The 13791-nt window shown below is 37.8% G+C and overlaps 1 pseudogene; it reads right to left on the reverse strand.

Moving 5' to 3' along the window:
- Window positions 1–287: 287 nt before the first annotated feature.
- LOC150068778 (vomeronasal type-2 receptor 116-like) lies at window positions 288–13601 on the reverse strand (annotated as a pseudogene).
- Between the last annotated feature and the right edge of the window lie 190 nt (window positions 13602–13791).

Genomic DNA, 13791 nt, shown 5'->3' on the forward strand with positions numbered 1-13791 from the left:
GGAGTAACAATGTTCAAGAAGTAAAGGACTCACTACTTTACAAATCTAATTGTAACCCTGCTATACATCACCATGAAAATAAAACATTTTTAAAAAATTCCCCCAAATATTCTAATTTTAATAATCACTAATAATTGTGATTACCAGTACTATAAAAATGAGCAATAGACCCTTATTCATTGATATAAATATTACAAAATACAAACTAATATAACAATGGAAAATTCCTATAGATATACAAGACACATTTTACACAAATCAACCATCTGAATTTAATCATAAGAAAGTCAGTTTCTCCTTCTGTGTCTTTTATCCCAGATGCCATGAAGAGAATTTCTAAGGGACATTATCACAATGATATAACACTTTGGGGCTAAATTGCAGCCCAGGAGGCCTGCCCCAGAGGCCAAGATGGAGAAGACCTCCACAGTCACCATCACCTTCCCCTTGGCACTGTGGTAGACAGGCAGGAAGATGAGCCACACACTGAAGAGCACCAGCATGCTGAAGGTCAGGAACTTGGCCTCATTGAAGGTGTCAGGCAGGTTCCTGGCCAGAAAAGCCACCGTGAAGCTGGCCAGGGCCAGGGAGCCCAGGTAGCCCAGGACACAGTAGAAGGCAGTGAGGGAGCCCTTGTTGCACAGGATGATGATGTGGCCATGTTCAGAGTGTGCATCTGTATCCACAAAGGGAGGAGAGCTTCCCAGCCAGAGGCCACACAGACTCACTTGGATGAGGGTGCAGATGGGGATGAGGAGCTTAGGAGCCCCAGACACCAGCAGCCCCCTCATCCTCCTCCCTGGACAAGTGGCCTTGAAGGCCAGGACACAGTCACCATTTTGGCCAACACTGTGGAAACAACCACCGTGAACACAACTCCAAATGTGATCTGCTGCAGGATGCAGGTGGCTGTGTTTGGATGGCCAATAAAGAGCAAGGCACAGAGGAAACAGAAGATGAGGGAGATGAGCTGGATGTAGCTGAGAGCCCGGTTGTTGGCCTTGACAATGGCAATGTCTTGGTGTTTTACAAATGCACAGCAGCAGTGAGCATAGAGAAACAAAGAGCCATGCAGGCCAGAGCCATGCCCAAGGGATCTCCAAAAGCCAGGAACTTGCAGCTCTCAGGAGGCACTCATCTCTCTGTGTGTTGGCATACTGGTGATCTGCACACCTCACACACTGCTCCATATCTGGAGGGAAGTGTAAGCTACCAACAGTTCTTGTTGCAAACTTCTTTGTCATCAAAGAAATTTAGAAAGTGTTCATTTATATATCATCCTAATACTTCAGCATTTACTAATAGCATGTTGCTTCTTCTCTAAACATAAATCCATCATATTTCCATATTCTTCTTCATTCAGGCTTTTCATTCAACTTCTTTTTCCTTCATTGCCTATTACTTGTATTGATAATGTGCCCTTTGAAAAATCAAATCTTGTAGAAACTATTTTCTACACATTTTCTCACATGTTTTAGCAGGTAGTACTGTGTGCTTTTCAGCCATCCAATTGAAAATTTTACACAATATTGCTTTCATACTTCTGTAAAACATTATATTTATCCCTGTGGCATATACATGATTATTCATGTTATATTTTGCAGGCAACTCATTTGTGAAGCTTTTAAAAGAGAAAATCCACTCTTGCACATTCTAAGTTATGCTCACTTCTCAAACTCTGTCCACATTTCTGAGCACTTGCTCTGTGGCATCAATTCCTCTTGGCAGAGAGAAATATAGATGTGCAATATACATGTTTTCTTTGTGCACAGAATGTAACTTTTCATGTAAACACTGTCCTTAGGAGAACTCTCGTTTCATGTTTTCTTTGGATTACACATCTCACTCATTATTAGTATAAAGGATTTCTGGTCATAATTTTGCCTGTTAGAGACTTGAAAATTTCACTAAAATATATAATTCAAGTGCATGATATGTCATATTTCAATATCAGTAGCAAAACTAGTCAATATCAAATTATCAACACAGAGGAGAATGGGCTGTGTAATCATTATATAGAAACTTCAAATTTACTTGCGTGTATTGAGGAAAGCCAGGGAGAAATAAAGAATTCTACAAAGGTCATGGCTTTACCTGTGTCATTAGCAATCTCATTGTGTGGGCAAGGGGTACAATCAAAGCAACAGGCAGCCTTTCCCTCCTGAGGAGATTTCCTGAATCCAAGACCACAACTCTCACTGCAGACAGAGTGAGGAGTCTGAAGAAAATCAGAGATGTGTCAGTAACTGTTGAGCCTTACATAGCTAACACCCCAAAATATATTGTTTGAAACAATTGGAGTCATACGTATAATGTCATTAATGTTTTTTATGTAGTTGTGTGAAGTTAAATTCTGTTACCGATTGCACATGCTATGAATACCACAGGCTTATGTAATGCTTCAGTGATTTCTATCCTGTTGAATTGTTGAATAATATCGCATCTTTTAAAGGTAGAAATGAATGGTGAGGAAGTAAGCCCTTGTGCACAAACCTATGTAATTGTCTAGTGTTCCTGTCACTATCTGTAGTCACTACACATCTGTGAAGTGGAGAAGAGCAAGGAGGAAGTCCCCCCTTTTGTAGCATTTTGAGAAGCTCAGGCCCATCGTATCTTCCTCTTAGTTTTCTAGTGGCCATGAAGTGAGCATCTTCTCAGAGTTACCTTCAGTATTTCATGTCCCCAAAGTGCCTAAGTCACAGATCAACTAAACCGTCAATGAACCTTCCATACAAGGGAACAAAGTAAACCTTTCAAGAACTTAAAAGGATCCTCAGGGACTTTATCACAGTGTAAGAAATCTAATGAAAAGAACCACCTAAATATCTACACACCTAATCCTTGAGCACCGAACTTGATCAAGCAAACTTTACATTCTTTGAAACCATACATAGATCAAAACACAGTGATTGTTGGTGACTTTAATACACCACTCTCACCTATGGACAGATCAACAAGGCAAAAACTCAACAGAGAAACCCTATAATTGAACAACTGTATAGACCAACTAGATCTAACAGATATCTGCAGATTATTTCACCCAGCAACAACACAATATACATTTGTTTCAGCAGCACATGGAACGTTTTCCAAAATAGACCACATTTTAGGGCATAAAACAAACCTGTGCAGATTCAGAAACACTGAAATCATTCCCTGCACTCTCTCAGACCACAAGGGCATCTAATTGGAACTGAACACCAGTCTCCACCAACAAAAACCCTGTAACTCATGGAGATTGAACAACACACTGTTGAATCAACAATGGGTCATCAAGGAGATCAGAACAGAAATCCAACAGTTTATGAAATTCAACAAAAAGGAGCACACAAAATACCAGCTCCTTTGGGACACAGCAAAGGCAGTACTCAGAGGAAAATTTACAGCTCTGAGTGCCTACAATAACAAATTGGAAAAATCGCACACCAACAATTTAACAGGTCACCTTAAGCGCTTGGAAGAAGAGCAACAAACCAACCCTAATCTCAGTACAAGGAAGCAAATTATTAAAATCAAAGCAGAATTAAATTAATTGGAGTCCAAAAAGACTATAGAAAGAATCAACAAAACAAGGAGTTGGTTCTTTGAAAAAATTAACAAAATTGACAGGCCCTTAGCAAATCTTACCAAAAAAAGAAGGGAGCATACCGAAATAATAAAAATCTCAGATGAGATTGGTAATATCACGACAGAAATTACCCAAATCCAGAGGATCATGAGGGAATACTTTTCAAACTTTTATGCCAACAAATTTGAGAATCTAGAAAAATGGATGAATTTTTAGGCAATATTAACATACCTACACTAAACCAAGAAGACCTAAACCAAATAAACAGGCCTATTTCAAGCACTGAAATAGAAATGGCAATAAGAGAACTTCCACTTAAGAAAAGCCCAGGGCCAGATGGATTCACAGCTGAATTCTATAAAGTCTTCAAAACAGAGCTCACACCAATACTCCTCAAGCTCTTAAACGAAATTGAAAATGAAGGCTCTTTGCCAAACTCATTCTATGAAGCCTGTATAACCCTCATCGCCAAACCAAACAGAGATCCATCAAAGAAAGAGAACTATAGACCCATTTCCTTGATGAATATTGATGCAAAACTTCTCAACAAAATACTGGCCAACCATCTACAACAACTCATCAAAAAAATTATACACTATGATCAAACTGGATTCATCACAGGGAGGCAAAGCTGGTTCAACATATGCAAATCAATTAATATAATTCAACACATCAACAGGAGCAAGGAAAAGAATCACATGATTGTCTCAATAGATGCAGAAAAGGCATTTGACAAGATCCAACACCCCTTTATGTTAAAAGCTCTGGAGAAACTACGAATCCATGGAACATTCCTCGGTATAATAAAGGCAGTCTATGACAAACCCACAGCTAGTATTATATTTAATGGCGAAAAGCTAAAGCCATTCCCTCTAAAATCAGGAACGAGACAAAGATGCCCACTCTCTCACTCCTCTTTAACATAGTATTAGAATTCCTAGCCAGAGCAATAAGGCAAGAAGCAAGCATAAAGGGCATCCAAATAGGGAACAAGGAAGTGAAACTCTCCCTCTTTGCAGATGACATGATTCAGTATTTAAAGAACCCTATAGACTCCACTCCCAAGCTCCTTGAGCTGATTAAAATCTTTGGAAAGGTAGCAGGGTATAAGGGATCACTACTACATTGTTGGTGGGAGTGCAAACTCATTCAACCACTATGGAAAGCAGTATGGCAGTTCTTCAAAAGACTAAACATAGACCTCCCCTATGACCCAGGAATTCCACTACTTGGCATTTACCCAATCATCCAGAAACAAAGATATACTAAATCCACCAGCACAACAATGTCCCTCAGTTGATGAGTGGATCAATAAGATGTGGTATTTGTACACAATGCAACTCTATGCTGCTGTCAGAAAGAATGGCATTGTCCCATTTGTTAGGAAATGGAACGACTTAGAAAAAATCATATTAAGTGAAGTAAGCCAGACTCAAAGGAACTTAGGGTCAATGGTTTCCCTCATTTGTCATAATCAGTGGAAAACTTGGGCTCTCCTAGCAGAGATTTGCAATAGACCAATACCTTGATACAAAAGGCCATATAGTAGGACGCTAAATGAAAGAATCTCTAGGATATAGTCACATAAGCCATATAATGAATGATTGTTGTTCTTAAGGCACTTTGTTATCTCTCATCTCTTTTGCTGTCCCTTGGTTATCTCATATTGTTGCAGTATCTGATATATCAGATATATTTGTATTTGGTTATTTGGAATTGGATAGGGAACAGGGGAAAACAAGATGAGGGGTGGGGGGGGAGGGAAATGGGGACCAAGACATGTGAAAGGGTATCAATGTATGGGAATTAATGCACCATCTATCTGACAAATATCATGTAACCCTTCTATTAATTACAATAAAAAATATATGAAAAAAATTAACCCTCAAAAATCAACTGCCTTCCTCTATGCCAACAGTGAGAAGAACAAGGCAACAATCAGGAAAGCAACTTCTTTTGCAATAGCCTCAAAGAAAATAAAGTACCTAGGAATTAACTTAACTAAGAATGTAAAGGACCTGATGAAAACTTTAAAACCCTGAAAAAGTACATTAAAGCAGAAGTGAGGAAATGGAAAAACCTCTCATGCTCCTGGATTGGAAGAATCTACATCGTGAAAATGACAACCTTGCCAAGGGCTATCTACAAATTCAACGCAATACCCATCAATATCCCAATGTCATTCTTAAAGAAATAGAAAAGGCAATCGAAAATTTCACATAGAATAATAAAATACCCCGTATAGCAAAAACACTTATTAGCAGAAAGAACAGCGCAGGAGGAATTTCAATACCAAACTTTAGACTCTATTACAGAGCTATAAGAATCAAAACAGCCTGGTACTGGTACAAGAACAGGCCTGAAGACCAGTGGAATAGAACTGAGAACCAAGATATTAAACCACAGACTTATGGCCACCTAATCTTTAACAAGGGAGCCAAAAAATAGAATGGAAGAAAGACAGCCTCTTCAACAAGTGGTGCTGGCAGAACTGGTTAAGCACCTGCAGAAAAATAAAGTTGGATCCTGCTTTGTCACCCTGAACTAGAATTAACTCCAGATGGATCAAAGACCTTGAGGTAAAAGCAAATACACTGAAAACTTTACCAGAAGGAATAGGAGACACATTACGCCTCCTTGGCACAGGTCGAAACTTTCTTAATAAGGACCAAGAATCACAACAAATTAGAGAAAGTCTGGATAAGTGGGACTGCATTAAACTGCAGAGCGTCTGTATGGCAAAGGACATAGATAGCAAATTAGCTAGAAAGCCTACAGAATGAGAGAAGATCTTCACCAACCAAACAACGGACAAAGGCCTCATATCTAAAATATCAACAGCTCCAAAAATTGAATCACTCTGAAACTAATCTCCAAAGAAACAACCATCCCATCAAAAGATGGGCCAAAGACTTAAAGAGAGTCTTCTCTGAAGAAGAAACAAAAATGGCCTATAGACACATGAAGAAATGCTCGACTCTCTGGTCATAAAAGAAATGCAAATCAAAACAACTCACAGACTTTTACACCAAAATAATAACCTGGGAGTTGGAAAAACACTGGAAATATTTAACCTCATAGAATAAGAAACCCTCTAAGGACTGCCTTTGTTCGTGGTGTATATCTTGTAAAATAAAACAAATTATTTGTGCAGCAAAAGGCACTGTCCCCTTTTGACTTCCCATTGTTTGAACTTCTGTCTGATGAAGAAGGATCTCATGGAGGGCCTGGGCCACCACATAGACAGTGTTATATATTGTAACTATCCTCAGACATACTCGTGTCAAACATGTGCCCAGGCAATAACTCCATGGAAGCGTCAGGAGGACATTTCTCTTATATTATACAGTCAGACTCAGAATCTGAGCAATTAAAAGAGACAAGCCACAGCCTCACAAGAAAATAGTCTTCTGAGTATTTGGAAGGATTAGCTGCCTTGACAAAATCTGTGAATCCAGAAACATCTGCATGGTGGTGTAAAAAAATGAGAGGCACATGCAGTTAGCCTAGCAAGAAATATTACTTTTGCATGGTTAAATCCCACTGGGAGTTCATGATACAAACCTTGCCTTTAACTAAAAGTTGCTCAATACATATCATATATAATATGATAATGAGTATTATCACTCTATATACTGAGGAAAATTGCTGAAGATTTATTTATCTGGTTATAAACTTCTATTAATTTGAATATTTGTGACGCACATTTGCTTGAGATCAGTAGCTCATAGGCCACAGAAACTCTGTTCTTGATCATCTCGTCTTTCAGTTCAGGAAGAATCCACAAACCATTCTCATCTTGTGAGGTCAGCAGCCCCACCCAGTTCCAGTTGAAGTGAAGCAGTAAGGAGACCATGGTGGCAGCTATTGATGTGTCCTTCTTGGCCATCTGATAGAGAGCAGGAAACTTCTCATGGTCACTCAGGGCATCATCAAAAGGCCCAAAGGTTAGCTAAAAGAAAAAATTGGAAAGTCAATGAGTGAGATTTCTAGTCGTCACAGTCTGATTTGAAGTATTCTGTTTTGCCATCAGAAAGAATGCCATTGCCCCATTTGTAAGGAGGTGGTAAGACTTGGAAAAAATTCATATTAAGTGAAGTAAGCCAGACCCAAAGGAACATAGGAAATGGTTTCTCTCATTTGTAATAATTAGTACAAACCTAGGACTCTCCTAGCAGAGGATTGCAGTAGCTCAAAACCTAGATACATAAGGCCATATAGGATGAGGCTAAATGAAAGGATCTCCAGGATATAGAAACACAAGCTTTATATTGTATTATTATTGTTCTTAGTGTAGTATGTTATTTCTCTTCTCTTTTGTTGCCCTTTGGTTAATCTCATATTGCTACAGTATCTGGTTTTGTTACCTGGTATACTGTCATACATTTATTTGTTTATTTGAAAAAGGAAAGGGAAGGGAGGAAAATGAAATGATTGGGAGGTGGTGAGAGGAAGGAAATGGGGACAAAAACATGAGAAGTAATGTGAGAAGTAATGAGCCTTCTATCTGGCAAATATAACTGTAACCCCTCAATACATTATAATAAAAATGAACCATTTAAAGTAGTTGGAAGGTACTGTGTTTTAGCTTTTGAAATAGTGAGTTGATTTTTTAAGTTGTTGTACTAAATATTTATACTGCATGTTGATCTTTATCACAATTTATTTCAGTTCTTTTTATGTATGAGAACCTCACCCATTCCCTAAGATTCCTAATTCCATTTTCACATATGTACATTGAATTTTATGATGTTGTTTTCCCATGCATGCATGGAAATTTCCCATAACATCTATGCCTTTCACTCATGCTTCATCTTTTTGGTGTTCTTTTTTTTCATACTATCTGTAGTTTACTAAGGCCCCACCGTGGCTTTCTACCTCTTTATGTACCATATTTTATTTAGATTAATCATGTATATATGTAGATATCTATGTACGTGTTCTATTTCATTTCATACTACATTTCCATATTTTAGATTTATCTTTCATAGATGAGAGAACACATGTCACCTTTCTCATTCTCAGCCTGGACTTACTTTACACAACATAAAATCTTGCGTGTGTGTGTGTGTGTGTGTGTGTGTGTGTGTGTGTGTGTGTATGCAAGTATAGGTACATAAACTCAGGGTCTCAGCACTTGAGAAATGTCCCCTCAAGGTTGGTGTTCTAGCACTTGAGCCAGATAGTCACTTCCTGCTTGTTGCTGGTTAATTGTAGATAAGTTTCCTGAATAACTACGATTAAAGGTATGAGTCACCAGTATTCTGCTCTTCATATCTTCACCTTTGAAAGTCATTTTCCATTCCCTGATTTGTTTGGAGAAAATTATTGATAAGGTTTGAAACATGAAACCACTTGTTTGAGTAATATCTCCATCTCATTTTCTAAACAGTGGGAATATACAAATCTCATGATCTTTGAGTACTTGTTTGTTGATATCACAAACTTTGATAGGCTCATGAACTCATTCTTTTCCTATCATTCTACCATCTAAAATGTCATCAAATTAGACATTTTTATATCCATCCATCCCACCATCCTTCACCTGTGGAAATCCATAGAGTTCCATTATTGTTCCAATCTCCGCAGAAGTTATTCCCAGCGGTCCTGTAAGCACTGCTACAGACTTGCTGTCTCTTCTACAGGAGTAGTATGGAATTGTGTACTTCCCAAAGAGCCAAAAGAAGTGATTCTTCAATACTCCACAAGCTCTGGTGTCAGCATTATAGGTATCAAATCCAAGAGTGAAGTCATGTAAAAGGTCAGGGTTCTTGTTGATCTCCTCAATAGCAAAAGCCAAGGCCAAAACAAATTGATAGTTCTTGAAGATAAACCTGCAGATTGAACATGGAAATTAAGGAGGAGTATTTCAAACTCATAACTGGATGGATTAAATACTTGCTTCTTTGCCAATGAGTATGTTAAACATTACTCTCATTTCAGTAGGAATGAGGATGTGTTGTTTTATGTTGGTATATAGCTTTAGGTACAGATATGAAGGGACTATGTCATGAATGAGTTTCAGAAACTTACTTAAGCCAAGAAAGAGCTTGTCCTTTTCCTACTAACCCATGCACCAAGCAAAAAGCTATTGTCCATTAAACATGGTTTATGCTTAAAGAAGACATCAAATATTCTGTTTCCTGTATCTTAGGATAACTAGCTCCATTTGTGGAAAAATACAGCTTGTGTTTTGAGTCACTGGGTATGTGTTATATGTTCATCTGGCCGATCATGTTAATTCACAAAGGCTCAATTTAGTAGCAACATTCAGAAGCAAAATGCCACTTAAGGATGATTCTATAGGAAGTTCTGTTAAGAGACTCAGCATATTGAACACAGTACCAACCAGAAGAAGAGCTCAAACATTCAAGTTTGTGAGTTTATTCTTATTTCTTATTTCTGTAACAAAACTAAAGGGATACATCCAACTCAAAAGAACTGATTATGGGGAGAGACAACTAGATGGGGGATGAATAGATTATTGTAAGCAAGCTATACATTAGAGTCCCAGTGTCAAGGCCACCATGGTATAAAGCAGTGACCACTACATTCTTCCCAATATATTTAGCTTGAGACACTGAAAAAAAGGAGTGAGTAGTAGGGTGTAAAGAGCATCAAAATAAGTCCATTGCAGTAGCTCATTCCTGTAATCCTAGCTACTCAGGAGGTCGAGATCTGAGGATGGCGGTTCAAAGCCAAGCCCAGGTACTAAAGTCTGTGAGACTCTTATATACAATTAACCATCAGAAAACTGGAAGTGGTGCTGTGGCTCAAGGGGTAGGCTATAGAGGAAGATTTCAGGGTCAATGCCCAGGCCCAGAGTTCAAGTCCCGAAACCAAACCAAAAAAAAAGCATCAAAGTATATTTCTTTTGTTTTTTTCTATCATTAATGTAGGTGCAAATGTGAGGGTATGTGTGTATGTGAGCACATTCTAAAGAAAATAATATAATAAAAGCAACCAACGTTTTAAAAAATGAAACACCAGAGGCATGATGGAAACACAAATGAAAGTATCAACTTCTTCAACATATATAATGTAGACATATGTGAAATTACCCCATGAAAACCTATTATGTGAGTGATAGAAGAAAGCAGTGAGCTTGAAGAAAAGCTGATTGAACAGTCAATAATGGAGGAATAAACTGGAAACAAGTGTGAAAATATGTGAATAAAATTTGTCAAAAAGTAACAACACCATTCAAAATAAATATTAGTGTATGGCCAATTCAGTAAATGGTTGAGCATGCCAAAAGGTGAAAATGCTTGCTGTAATAAAGAGTGATAAATTTAAATTCCCAACATAGACAAGAATGTAATGCAAGATACCTAAAGATGAAGGTTTATCAAATGTTGACCATGAAAGCTACAGCATGCTGTCATTATCAAGATCTCATTAGTGAAATACAAAGATTTTGTCAAGAAGAAGAGAAAAGGAACCCATAAAACGTAAGTATGCCCGTTTATCCCTAACAGCTGAGTCCTTAGTTGAGAGCATGGCAGGCAGGAAAGCATGGCAGGAGATCTTTATATTTCTTGTAAATTGGGCTAGGAATGTGGCCTAGTGGTAGAATGCTTGCCTAGCATGCACAAACCCCTGGGTTTGATTCCTTGGTACCACATACACAGAAAAAGTCAGAAGTGGTGCTGTGACTCACATGGTAAAATTGAGAAAGCCCAAGGACAGTGCCCAGGCCCTGAGATCAAGCCTTAGGTCTAGAAAAAAGAAATCATATAAATATTCAACCAAGCATATTGTACCTAGAAAAGATATTTTAGAAATGAAGGAGGGATAGATATGTTCCTAGACAAGTACAGTTAATAGAATATATCTCCATCAGACCTTTCTACAAAACATACTATAGTAAATTTTTCAGTCCAAAAGATATTACCATTAGTGAACAAGAAAATATACAAGAATGTATGCCATTTATCCTGTCATAGCACAACATAATAATAATAGAGTTCAACAGCATAAACCATTACAAAATACTCAAACTCATGCAAACAGAACAATTAATCTCTGAGTCATTATTGGGTCACTGAAGAGAAAAAAAGTTTGTTTCTAGGATTCAACATAAATGACAACACTCATACCAACTACTTTGGGATGAAGCAAAGGCACAGGAAAGTACTTGTATCAACAAATTAGTAAAACTTCCAATCAACAACCTAACGATGATTTTCAAGGTTCAAGACAAACCAAAATCTAGTGGACAGAGGAAATAATTACAATTAGAGAAAAATTAAAAGCATTAGAAACTAAAACAAAAACCATGCAGAGAAGCCATAAAATGAAAAAGTGGCTCTTTAACAAATAAAATGAGCTGGGTGCCGTGGCTCATGCCTGTAATCCTAGCTACTCAGGAGGCTGAGATCTGAGGATCAAGGTTCACAGCCATCTCAGGCACAAAAGGATCTGAGATCCCAATTAACCTCTAAAAAATGGGAAATGGGGCTTGGCTTAAGGGTACGGTGGTCGCCTTGAGCTGAAAGCTCAGGGATAGCACCCAGACCAAGTTTAAGCTTCATGATCCACAATAAATAAATAATAATATTGATCCGAAATTTACACACTTAACTAAGAAAAAAAAGGAAGCCACCAAAATAACTAAAATACCACAGGACAGGGGAAACATCACCAGAGACTCAAGCAAAATTTAAGAATTTCAAAAGGGAATACATCATACACTTTTGTGGCAACAAATATGGTATGCTCATCTGGCATAAATATACTCAAACTGAGTCAAGAAGGCATACATGAGCTGAATGGACCCACACAAGCCAAGACATCAAATTAGCAATAACAGATGTCTCTTCCAGGAAAGCTCAGGACTAATGGCTTCATAGCCAAACTCTTTAGGACCTTTAAGGGAGAATTATCACCAAATACTCATCAAATTCTTCAATGAAATTTTTGCAGTTTTAATGACATAGGTAAAAAGTTAAATGGAAAAATCTCAGAATGGGAGATTTTGCCAGCTATTCTTCAAAGAAGGGCTTCCTATACAAAATATACATAGAGTTCAAAATATTGAATCCTCAAAGAACCAACAATACAATTAATAAATGATCAAATGTCTTAAAGACAGATTTCTTTGTTTGCTTGTTGGTTTGTTTTGCCAGTCCTGGGCCTGAGTAACTATCCTTGGACTTTCTCAAGGCTAGAGCTCTACCACTTGAGCCTCAGCACTACTTCTGGCTTTTTTTTTTGTATGTGGTACTGAGGAATAGAACCCGGGTCTTTTTGCATGCACTCAACTACTAGGCCAAACTCCTGGCCCCTTTAAGACAGATTTCTAAGAAAGATGAATGACCAATAGACACAGGAAAAATATTCAACATCTCTGACCATAAAGGAAATGCAAGTCAAAGCAACAGTGTGGTTGTGCCTCACCCATTAGAATGGCCATTATCAAGAAAATAATAACAAATGCTGGCAGGGATGTGGCCAAAGGGGAACTTTATTGAATTGTTAGTAGGAATGTAAATTTGTTCAGCCAGTTTGAAAAGCAGTAGGGCAGGTCCTTGAATCACTAAACATCAACCTAGCCTATAACCTAGTAACATCACTTCTGGGCATATATCCAATTGAACACGGACAGGGATACCTTAAAGTTGTCACCACAATAAGCTTTATTTACTTCAGCCAAGATATGGAATCAGCCTACATGCCTCTCAATGGACCAATGCATTAAGAAAATGGGATCTATAAACACAATGGAATTATGCTTATTTGCGATAAAGAATGGCATTGATTGCATGCTTAAACATGAGAAACAATGACATTGAACCATCCATAAAAGACAGAAAATATAGATCCAAACACAGTAATCATTGTTGACTTTAACACACCACCGTCATTTCTACATAAATCAGCAAGGCAAAAGCACAAAAGAGAAACTTCAGAACTGAACAACTGCATACACCAACTAGAACTAACAGACATCTACAGAATATTCCACCCAGCAACACCAGAATATACATTGTCTCAGCAGCATGTGAAACATTTTCCACAATAAATACGTCATAGAGCCAAAGCAAATCTGCAAATTCAGGAATGCTGAAATGATCCCCTGCATTTTCTCAGAACAAAATGGAATAAAATTAGAACTCAGCATCAAAAGCAACCATAGAAAATCCTTATTTCATTGAGTCTGAACAATACATTGTTGAATTATCAGTGGGTCATTGAAGAGATCACAACACAAATTCAACTTT

The sequence above is a fragment of the Megascapheus bottae genome, chromosome 1, assembly GCF_031878675.1.
Source record: "Megascapheus bottae isolate mThoBot1 chromosome 1, mThoBot2.hap1, whole genome shotgun sequence".
Classification (NCBI taxonomy): domain Eukaryota; kingdom Metazoa; phylum Chordata; class Mammalia; order Rodentia; family Geomyidae; genus Megascapheus; species Megascapheus bottae.